This window comes from Hyla sarda, chromosome 1, assembly GCF_029499605.1.
Source record: "Hyla sarda isolate aHylSar1 chromosome 1, aHylSar1.hap1, whole genome shotgun sequence".
NCBI lineage: Eukaryota > Metazoa > Chordata > Amphibia > Anura > Hylidae > Hyla > Hyla sarda.
The window spans coordinates 9904111-9916597 of NC_079189.1; positions in this window are offsets into that span (position 1 = coordinate 9904111).

The window sequence follows — 12487 nt, forward strand, 5'->3', positions numbered from 1 at the left end:
CCACCTAGATGCTGCTGATGTAATCGAGTAACCACCACTGACACTGGACCTGTAATTACTAAGGAGAAAAAACCTGACCGTAAATGGAAATATGCGTACACTAAGTGCAAAATAAATAAAGAGATTGCAAATCGATCTGAAAAAAACGTGTCAGATTGCCAACCAGAACCTGCCGCAATGAGGTTGCTCTGAAGAAGAGTCAGAAACAACAATCAAATAATAACAACCCTCGAGCTGAAGGAACGAGTCAGGCAACAGGGTACCGAGAAATTGACTATATAACTACATAACGTGCGTAGTTAGGACTGACATACCATTCGTGGCAGTTACTTAGGATAACTGCTGGTGTATAAGCATGACTACCGAAACGAGATTTCTGCCAGACCCAACAACGTGCCGGGACATCGTCAAGATATAGCCAATTTTTACGTAAAACGAGACATCCCCATACACATACAATGTGCTCTATTACACACATAAACATAAGCATATACATACATACACACATATGTACATACCTGCATATACCCGCCTGCATATATACATACAGATACCTACACATACGCACACATATATGTAAAGAAAACATGTGCACACCCACGTGCCTATACCCAGACCATACGCATATCCCTGCCTGACCCATACCCATACATATACGCACACTTATGTATCCCCACAGCTATTCACCCATACGAGCATATACACATATATATATATCTATCCATAACCCCCCTTTTTTTTTTTTTTTTTTTTCATAACTCTATTGTTTGTTCTGAAGACGTGTCAGCAACAACAAAACGTACGCCCGACAGAATCAAAAGTAACCTAAAACCATGTAACCTACCCGAGGTAACTTGTAGCTGAACCAACCGGGAGGAACCCCTCAATGAATCACCTGAATCCAGGACCAACCGAATCTATATGTACACACAAACTGAATTATCAACAGAAAATCACGCCTAACTCTGCAGAAATGTGTCAGAAATGATGCAGAATAATGATGTCCCCATTTAAAGTAATCTATAAACCTCCAGTGACCCCTACAACAGTGTTCTAACTATATCTGCCAAATCCACCACAGATCTGAAAAAACCGACCTGGTGGATGTTCTATAGTGCATTAACCCCTGTATTAGCCTATGTAAACTGTCTTAAAAGCTGCCTTTGATGTGACATAATACAGTCTAAGTATGAGAGCCTGGCTGCGGGAGCCAACGCCATCTCATATGACAGTAGTGCCCCCCCCCCCCCCCCAAAAGAAAAAAAAAAAGAGAAAACCTTCAATAGACCCACCTACCATGGGGCGTACAAATGACTCGCAGCTATGCGGTGACCAAATGACTAACCACCACCCGAACATAAAACAATACCTACCTGTAACTGTCTTAACTGAAATAACCCCTGATCTAACGATACCCCGCACGTTATGGGCGGACGGCCCCGAGTACGATGCCGGAAAAAACGTGTAGTGGGGCGGGATACGGATCCCGGTGCATATCTTACGAAGGCCCGTAAAGTAACTCCAATATGCCGGCCAGCCGGCACTTACCTACCACGCGCTGCCTCCCACCAGACGTGGAAACTCCGCAGCCGAACGCCGGAGCAGGAAACCGGAAACAGGAAACAGGAAACCGGAAACCGGAAGTGACGCGACGAGTGGGCTCACTTGCAGCCACACAAGGGAAAACTGCAATAATGCCGCACCCGCCCCGAGGTACAGGAGCCCGGGGTTTATGTAGTGTCCAGCCCCTCCCACAAATACAGCCCATTGGGCTTTAATACATATAAACAAGTGAGATCCTCAGAGGTCGGTACAATAAATAACTAATATTCTAATCTAATATTCTTTAAGATTTGGAAGATAGGAATATCATTGTACAAATAAGACATCAACAATAAAATATGTAAAAATAGATATACGATTTATTAATTAAAATATAAAATATAATATGGAATATGCTGATCAATATGATGTCATTATATCATACTAAGTCACAGTAATACCTAAAATTTGCCCACTAGATGGGAGTATACTGCCCTAGTTCACAACCGTATTCAAAATTTACCACAAGATGGCAGCATAGATATAAACGGTATATAGCATATGCGCAGTTGGTATACATAAGAATGGAGTATATTAAATACAAGATATACTCAATTCTTAAGAACATAATTACTCAGAAGGAAGAAAAGTGGGAATAAGCAACAACAAAAAGTTAAAAAAAAAATTTAAGAAAGGCAAGTAATAGTCCTGATGAAACTGAGGCTACAGCTTTTAAATTTAGTTTTGCCTTCCAGTATAGCCCAAAGGCAGAACAGATTAAAAAATCTATAAAAAAAAAATAACTGGTTTCTTTTACAGAATGATACCGATCTTTCAGGGTATACACTGAATTTTCCTCTGACTACCGTATTTATCGGGGTATACCACGCACCGGCCTATAACACGCACCCTCATTTTACCAAGGATATTTGGGTAAAAAAAGTTTTTTACCCAAATATCCATGGTAAAATGAGGGTGCGTGTGTGCGCGTGTATACCCCGATATACCCCCAGGAAAGGCAGGGGGAGAGAGGCCGTCGCTGGCCGCTTCTCTCCCCCTGCCTTTCTTGGGGTCTAGAGCACTGCTGTCGGCCCTTTTCACCCCCTGGTTATCGGCGCCGCTGCCCGTTCTGTCCCCCTGACTATCGGTGCCGGCGCCGATAGCCAGGGGGAGAGAAGCGGCGCCGACAGCCAGGGGGAGAGAAGGGGCAGCGGCACCCATTGCCGGCGCCGCTGCCCCGTTGCCTCCCCCCATCCCCGGTGGCATAATTACCTGAGTCGGGTCCGCGCTGCTGCAGGCCTCCGTCGTGCGTCCCCAGCGTCGTTGCTATGCACGGCGCGGCGCACTGACGTCATGCGCGGCGCCGTTCAGCGCATAGCAACGATGCCGGGGACGCACCACGGAAGCCTGCAGCAGCACGGACCCGACTCACCCGATAACCAGGGGGTGAGAAGGGCCGACAGCAGCGCTCTAGACCCCAGGAAAGGCAGGGGGAGAGAAGCGGGCAGTGACGGCCTCTCTCCCCCTGCCTTTCCTGGGGGTGTATCGGCGTATAACACGCACACAGACTTTAGGCTAAAAATTTTAGCCTAAAAAGTGCGTGTTATACGCCGATAAATACGGTACCTTAAAAAAAATGCAAGAGAAGTAAAGATCATCTTGTGACCAGTAAATTAAAATCGTTTAAAAAACAAGAAAACTGGCTAGGTAGAAGACTCAGCCCCGGCAACTACCGTTGCGGAACATACAACAGGTGTGAATTTATTTGTACAGAAAAAGCCGTAAATCTAGGTGGAGTGTCTATTAGCTTCTGAGATGTGATATGTTGCAGAACAAATTATGTAGTATATGCCATTGTGTGCACATGCAGGAGATTTTATATCGGTTGCACCATTAGGGCTATGTACACTCAATTTAGAGAGCATGTAGCATCGGTGAAAACCGGACAAGGCTCTCCGAGGCTCATATCACATATAAATGAAGTTCATTGGGGCTCCACAGTAGACTTAACTTTCTTCGGAATAGAAGGAGTCACTCATTCAGAAATTCTCGATAAATGCAAGGCTCTTTTACCATGCAAAGCCAAATGGATCCTCAGAACGATTGCTCTGACAGCCTGGATTGTGATGTTATACTAAGTCTATGCTATTCAGTTAGTGCCGATCACTTTTTCTACTTGGCTTTCTTAAATACAAGATACCGTATCGGGGTATACCACGCACCGGCCTATAACACGCACCCTCATTTTACCAAGGATATTTGGGTAAAAAAAGTTTTTTACCCAAATATCCATGGTAAAATGAGGGTGCGTGTGTGTGCGCGTGTATACCCCGATACACCCCCAGGAAAGGCAGGGGGAGAGAGGCCGTCGCTGCCCGCTTCTCTCCCCCTGCCTTTCCTGGAAACTAGAGCCCTGCTGCCGGCCCTTCTCTCCCCCTGGCTATCAGCACCGCTGCCCGTTCTCTCCCCCTGACTATCCCCGCTGCTTCAGGCCTCCGCTGTGCGTCCCCTGCGTCGTTGCTATGCACTGCACGGCGCGGCGCACTTACGTCATGCGCCGCGCCGTGCAGCGCATAGCAACGACGCAGGGGACGCACACCGGAGGCCTGAAGCAGCGCGGACCCGACCCCGGCAATAGGTAATTATGCAACCGGGGATGGGGGGAGGCAACGGGGCAGCGGTGCCGGCAATGGGTGCCGCTGCCCCTTCTCTCCCCCTGGCTGTCGGCGCCGCTGCCCCATTGCCAGCGCCGCTTCTCTCCCCCTGGCTATCGGCACCGGCAATAGGGCGCCGGCACCGATAGTCAGGGGGAGAGAACGGGCAGCGGCACTGATAGCCAGGGGGAGAGAAGGGCCGGCAGCAGGGCTCTAGACCCCAGGGCAGGCAGGGGCAGAGAAGCCGGCAGCACTGGCTGTCTCTGCACCTGCAAAGCTGCTGCAGTACATTGATTTAAAGCGCCCGCTTTAAATCATTGAACTGTAGCGGCTTATCGGCGTATAACACGCACATAGACTTTAGGCTAAAAATTTTAGCCTAAAAGTGCGTGTTATACGCCGATAAATACGGTATGTTAATACAAGTAACATTGATTTTCCCTCAAAGAGATATTATGAATTACATTTTGTCTTAATAAATTATTGGTATGCAGAAGGGAATTTCCTTTACTAATTCTATAATTTTGGGCTATATCTTTTGGAAAAAATGAATCAAAAGTACAATTAAAGTTATTCTGTTCGGATAGATGTCAGTGTCTGCAGATTCACTAAAATTATACCTGGACAAAAATCTATAAATTCCTCCAAAAGTTATGGGTAAGAAAATACTAACCAACTGAGCTGCTGTAAATTATCTCCTGATATGTTGCCCTACTCATTACCTGCTCCTCACTGTTTTTCTTTTTTATTTTCGCTTTGTAGTTCATAGACAATCTTTGTCTAAAGCCTACTCAAAGCTTGGGCTGTTTCTTGGGCTAAAGGGGGCATTACCCAGCAGTCATGATGTCAGCTGAAGCCTGCTGAGCAAGACTTCTGCCCTTCCCTGTTCAGTGCAGCAGGCCGGCTTGTCATCACATAGTAAGTGCTGTGGGGTGCACTGGGGGGGGGGGGGGGGGGGTTCCATGCTGTGCTGTCCGGCGCTGTGTGGCTTGTCTCCACAGAGGGGTGGATGGCTGGAATACTGCACTGATCGTCCTGTTATCACTGGGATCAGCTGTCTAGCAGCTGCACCAGCTTGTCACCACGCAACATGGCTTGTCACCATGGGCAGAAACAGGCAGTGCCTTTAGGCCTGCCGTGCACAGCTCTTGCTCACGCCCGATTGACAGGCAGGGAGCTGCACTGTGCTTTTCTGTGTCCCGGCTGCACTGAGAGTTTGGACTCATGTTGCCAGTCCGGCATGAGTCAAAACTCTTTGCGCCGGGACATGTAGGGAGACCTTAGCGGTCAGCTTTTTAAAGTAAAATAAAAACATATAAAGATGCATTTTTGTTAATCACATGTTATTAGAAAGTTGTTTCTAATACATTGATTAACAAAATATAAAACGTTTTATTGGTGACAGTTACTCTATAAGTAAAAACTCGCTCTGCTATAGAATAGCGTACAATAACCAAAAGATATTAAATTTCTTTTACAGTTACCACATAGTAGAAATGCCAGTGGGTCAAGCAAGTTGGATGGGATCAGCCTGTTCACTCAGCAGTCACAGAAAGATAATCTGGGAAGCTCTCTAAAGAAGGAGCAAAGGATGATGCCCCCCCTCGCCTCACAACTACAGTATAAACAAGGCTCCCTTATCTTGATCAGATAAGATATTAACCAATCACGTCTCAAGAACAAAAACATGCAAGGCCCTTGTCTCACCCAGATGTAACTATTTCACTGACCAAAGAGGGCACTCTTGTCCATGAGTTGCTAAAATATTTTCTTAAAAATTAGCAACCATAACCTAAGACATTGATATATCATTTCAAGTCAACTCTCCAACTAATGGGCAATAAATATAGTTAGCTGGATTGGATTTCGACATATAGCATAAACTCACAACAGACATCTCAGGATTTTAACAAGTCTTCTATCTGAATCTTGCATTAATGGTCCCATCTGAGTTTAACTAATGAATAGACCGTCAGTAAATTGTCCAGACTTACAGTTATCAATCTATTAGATAAGACATAACTGTAGACTCTATTCATGGGACAAAACCAGACCACCAGATTAAATACATGCTAACTTATAGATGCAGGAAAACTAAATAGGTTACAAATGGTATACTGACCACATAACATAAACATGCTGCTGCTACTACTACTACTACTACTACTACTACTACTACTACTACTAATACTACTACTAGTGTTGAGCGGTATAGGCCATATTCGAATTCGCGAATATTCGCGAATATATGGACGAATATTCGTATATATTCGCGAATATTCGCATATTCGTTATATTCTCGTTTTATTTTCGCATACGCGAAGATTCGCGAATGCGAAAATTAACATATATGAAAATCCGCAGATACAAAATTAGCACGCGCGAAAATTCGCATATGCGAAAATTAGCATATGGTAATTTTCGCATATTTGAATTTTTCGCACGCCAGTCTCACACAGTAGTATTACAGCCTTCTTTACACCACACAAGCTGGAAGCAGAGAGGGGTGATCACTGTGATGTGTACTGTGAAGAAAAAAAACCAAAAAAAAAAACACGAATATTCGTAATTATGAATATATAGCGCTATATTCGCGAAATTCGCGAATTCGCGAATATGTGATATTCGCGAATAATATTCGAATTGCGAATATTCGCGAGCAACACTAACTACTACTACTACTTCTTCTTCTACTACTACTACTACTAATAATAATAATAATAATAATGGTAGATAATGCATATCTAACTACTGTCAAGAATGTAAGGAAAAGTATTTTCCTATATATGTATACATATACAGTAAATAAATATATATATATATATATATATATATATATACTCCTATACTCCTGAGCTGAAAGTGATCCGAATTCCAATGCCCTCATCAGAGCCATAACATGGTTTACATGAACAAAGACAAAGGGATCTTGTTACGCGAAGCGCTCGCAGCGTCCTCTCATTCGCAGCGCCCCGGTCAGACCTGCTGACCGGGTGCGCTGCGATATTACTCCCAGCCGGGATGCGATTTGCGATGCGGGACGTGCCCGCTCACGATGCGCATTTTGGCTCCCGTACCTGACCCGTTCCCCGTCTGTGTTGTCCCAGCGCGCGGCCCCGCTCCTTAGGGCGCGCGCGCCGGGTCTCTGCGATTTAAAGGGCCACTGCGCCACTGATTGGCACAGCAGGCCTAATCAGTATCCTCACCTGTGCACTCCCTATTTATACCTCACTTCCCCTGCACTCCCTCGCCGGATCATGTTGCCATTGTGCCAGTGAAAGCGTTTCCTTGTGTGTTCCTAGCCTGTGTTCCAGACCTCCTGCCATTGCCCCTGACTACGATCCTTGCTGCCTGCCCTGACCTTCTGCTACGTCCGACCTTGCTCTTGTCTACTCCCTTGTACCGCGCTTATCTCAGCAGTCAGAGAGGTTGAGCCGTTGCCGGTGGATACGACCTGGTTGCTACCGCTGCTGCAAGACCATCCCGCTTTGCGGCGGGCTCTGGTGAATACCAGTAGCAACTTAGAACCGGTCCACCGACACGGTCCACGCCAATCCCTCTCTGGCACAGAGGATCCACCTCCAGCCAGCCGAATCGTGACAGTAGATCCGGCCATGGATCCCGCTGAGGTCCCGCTGCCAGTTGTCGCCGACCTCACCACGGTGGTCGCCCAGCAGTCGCAACAGATAGCGCAACAAGGCCACCAGCTGTCTCAACTGACCGTGATGCTACAGCAGCAACTACCACAGCTTCAGCAATCATCTCCTCCGCCAGCTCCTGCACCTCCTCCGCTGCGAGTGGCCGCTTCCAGCCTCCGATTATCCTTGCCGGATAAATTTGATGGGGACTCTAAGTTTTGCCGTGGTTTTCTTTCGCAATGTTCCCTGCATTTGGAGTTGATGTCAGACCAGTTTCCAACTGAAAGGTCTAAGGTGGCTTTCGTAGTCAACCTTCTGTCTGGGAAAGCCCTGTCATGGGCCACACCGCTCTGGGACCGCAATGATCCTGTCACTGCCTCTGTACACTCCTTCTTCACGGAGATTTGAAGTGTCTTTGAGGAACCTGCCCGAGCCTCTTCTGCCGAGACTGCCCTGCTGAACCTGGTCCAGGGTAATTCTTCTGTTGGCAAGTACGCCATCCAATTCCGTACTCTTGCCTACGAATTATCCTGGAATAACGAGGCCCTCTGAGCGACCTTTAAAAAAGGCCTATCCAGTAACATTAAAGATGTGCTGGCCGCACGAGAAATTCCTGCTAACCTGCATGAACTTATTCATCTTGCCACCCGCATTGACATGCGTTTTTCCGAAAGGCGTCAGGAGCTCCGCCAGGATATGGACTTTGTTCGCACGAGGCGGTTTCTCTCCCCGGCTCCTCTCTCCTCTGGTCCTCTGCAATCCGTTCCTGTGCCTCCCGCCGTGGAGGTTATGCAGGTTGACCGGTCTCGCTTGACACCTCAAGAGAGGACACGACGCCGCATGGAGAACCTTTGCCTGTACTGTGTCGGGACCGAACATTTCTTGAAGGATTGTCCTATCCATCCTCCTCGCCAGGAAAGACGCACGGTGACTCCGCACAAAGGTGAGACAGCTCTTGATGTGAACTCTGCTTCTCCACGTCTTACTGTGCCTGTGCGGATGTCTTCTTCTACCTTCTCCTTCTCTGCTATGGCCTTCTTGGATTCCGGATCTGCAGGAAATTTTATTTTGGCCTCTCTCATCAACAGGTTCAACATCCCGGTGACCAGTCTCGCCAGACCCCTCTACATCAACTCTGTTAATAATGAAAGATTGGACTGTACCGTGCGTTACCGCACGGAACCTCTCTTAATGTGCATCGGACCCCATCACGAAAAAATTTAATTTTTGGTCCTCTCTAACTGCACTTCAGAAATTCTTCTTGGATTACCGTGGCTTCAACGCCATTCCCCAACCCTTGATTGGACCACAGGGGAAATCAAGAACTGGGGTACTTCTTGCCACAAGGACTGTCTTAAACCGGCTCCCAGTACTCACAGTCGAGACCCTGTAGTTCCCCCGGTATCTGGTCTTCCTAAAGCCTATCTGGACTATGCTGATGTTTTTTGCAAAAAACAAGCAGAGACTTTGCCTCCTCACAGGCCTTATGACTGTCCTATTGACCTCCTCACGGGTACTACTCCACCCCGGGGCAGAATCTATCCTCTGTCTGCTCCGGAAACCCAAGCCATGTCAGAATACATACAGGAGAACTTAAAAAAGGGGTTTATCCGCAAGTCCTCCTCTCCTGCCGGAGCTGGATTTTTTTTTGTCTCCAAAAAAGATGGCTCCCTACGCCCTTGCATTGATTACCGCGGGCTTAATAAAATCACGGTAAAAAAACGCTACCCCCTGCCTCTTATCTCGGAACTCTTTGACCTCCTACAAGGCGCCCACATCTTTACCAAGCTGGACTTAAGAGGTGCTTATAATCTCATCCGCATCAGGGAGGGGGACGAATGGAAGAGATGGACACTTTGAGTATCTGGTTATGCCCTTTGGCCTTTGCAACGCCCCTGCCGTCTTCCAAGACTTTGTAAATGAAATTTTTCGTGATCTTCTATATACCTGTGTTGTGGTTTACCTGGACGATATTCTGATTTTTTCTGCCAACTTAGAAGAACACCGCCAGCATGTCCGCATGGTTCTTCAGAGACTTCGGGAAAATCAACTTTATGCCAAAATGGAAAAATGTCTCTTTGAATGTCAGTCTCTTCCTTTCCTAGGATACTTAGTCTCTGGCCAGGGACTACAAATGGACCCAGATAAATTATCTGCCGTATTAGATTGGCCACGCCCCTCCGGACTCCGTGCTATCCAACGTTTTTTGAGGTTCGCCAATTATTACAGACAATTTATTCCACACTTTTCCACTATTGTGGCTCCTATCGTGGCTCTAACCAAGAAAAACGCCAATCCTAAGTCTTGGTCTCCTCAAGCGGAAGACGCATTTAAACATCTCAAGTCTGCCTTTTCTTCTGCTCCCGTACTCTCCAGACCTGACCCATCTAAACCCTTCTTATTGGAGGTAGACGCCTCCTCAGTGGGAGCTGGAGCAGTTCTTCTACAAAAAAATTCTTCCGGGCATGCTGTTACTTGTGGTTTTTTTTCTAGGACCTTCTCTCCGGCGGAGAAAAACTACTCCATTGGTGATCGAGAATTACTGGCCATAAAATTGGCGCTTGAGGAATGGAGGCACCTGCTGGAGGGATCCAAATATCCAGTTATTATATACACTGACCACAAGAATATCTCTTATCTCCAGTCTGCCCAACGACTGAACCCTCGCCAGGCTAGGTGGTCGTTGTTCTTTGCCCGTTTTAACTTTGAAATCCATTTTCGCCCTGCTGACAAGAACATTAGGGCTGATGCCCTCTCTCGTTCTTCAGATGCCTCTGAAGTGGAAGCCTCTCCGCAACACATCATTCCTCCGGACTGTCTGATCTCCACTTCTCCAGCTTCCATCAGACAAACTCCTCCAGGGAAGACCTTCGTTTCTCCACGCCAGCGCCTCGGGATTCTCAAATGGGGACACTCCTCCCACCTCGCAGGCCATGCGGGCATCAAAAAATCCTTTCAACTCATCTCTCGATTTTATTGGTGGCCTACTCTGGAGACTGATGTTGTTGATTCCGTGCGGGCTTGTACTGTCTGTGCCCGGGATAAGACTCCTCGCCAGAAGCCTGCTGGTCTCCTTCATCCTCTGCCTGTTCCTGAACAACCTTGGTCACACATTGGTATGGACTTTATTACTGATTTGCCCTTATCCCGTGGCAACACAGTTGTTTGGGTGGTCGTTGATCGATTTTCCAAGATGGCACATTTTATCCCTCTTCCAGGCCTTCCTTCAGCGCCTCAGTTGGCAAAGCAATTTTTTATACACATTTTTCGCCTTCACGGGTTGCCCACGCATATCGTCTCGGATAGAGGCGTTCAATTTGTGTCTAAATTCTGGAGGGCCCTCTGTAAGCAGCTCAAGATCAAATTAAACTTCTCTTCTTCTTCTCATCCCCAATCCAATGGGCAAGTAGAAAGAATTAATCAGGTCCTGGGTGACTATTTACGACATTTTGTTTCCTCCCGCCAGGATGACTGGGCAGATCTTCTACCATGGGCCGAATTCTCATACAACTTCAGAGTCTCCGAATCTTCTGCTAAATCCCCATTCTTCGTGGTGTACGGCCGTCACCCTCTTCCTACTCTCCCCACTCCCATGCCCTCTGGTTTGCCCGCTGTTGATGAAGTGACTCGAGACCTTTCCACCATATGGAAAGAAACCCAAAATTCTCTTTTACAGGCTTCATCCCGGATGAAAAAATTTGCTGATAAGAAAAGAAGAACTCCCCCCATTTTTGCTCCCGGAGACAAGGTATGGCTCTCCGCTAAGTATGTCCGCTTTCGTGTCCCCAGTTATAAACTGGGACCACGCTATCTTGGTCCTTTCAAAATCTTGTGCCAGATCAACCCTGTCTCTTACAAACTCCTTCTTCCTCCTTCTCTCCGTATTCCCAATGCCTTCCATGTCTCTCTCCTTAAACCACTCATCCTTAACCGCTTCTCTCCCAAAGTTGTTTCTCCCACTCCTGTTTCCGGTTCATCTGACGTCTTTTCGGTGAAGGAGATTCTAGCATCCAAGACAGTCAGAGGTAAAAGATTCTTCTTGGTTGACTGGGAGAATTGTGGCCCAGAGGAGAGATCTTGGGAAGCTGAGGACAACATCCTGGACAAAAGTCTTATCCTCAGGTTCTCAGGCTCCAAGAAGAGGGGGAGACCCAGGGGTGGGGGGGTACTGTTACGCCGAGCGCTCCGGGTCCCCGCTCCTCCCCGGAGCGCTCGCAGCGTCCTCTCATTCGCAGCGCCCCGGTCAAACCTGCTGACCGGGTGCGCTGCGATATTACTCCCAGCCGGGATGCGATTCGCGATGCGGGACGCGCCCGCTCGCGATGCGCATCTCGGCTCCCGTACCTGACCCGTTCCCCGTCTGTGTTGTCCCGGCGCGCGTGGCCCCGCTCCTTAGGGCGCGCGCGCCGGGTCTCTGCGATTTAAAGGGCCACTGCGCCACTGATTGGCGCAGCAGGCCTAATCAGTATCCTCACCTGTGCACTCCCTACTTATACCTCACTTCCCCTTCACTCCCTCGCCGGATCTTGTTGCCATTGTGCCAGTGAAAGCGTTTCCTTGTGTGTTCCTAGTCTGTGTTCCAGACCTCCTGCCGTTGCCCCTGACTACGATCCTTGCTGCCTGCCCTGACCTTCTGCTACGTCCGACCTTGCT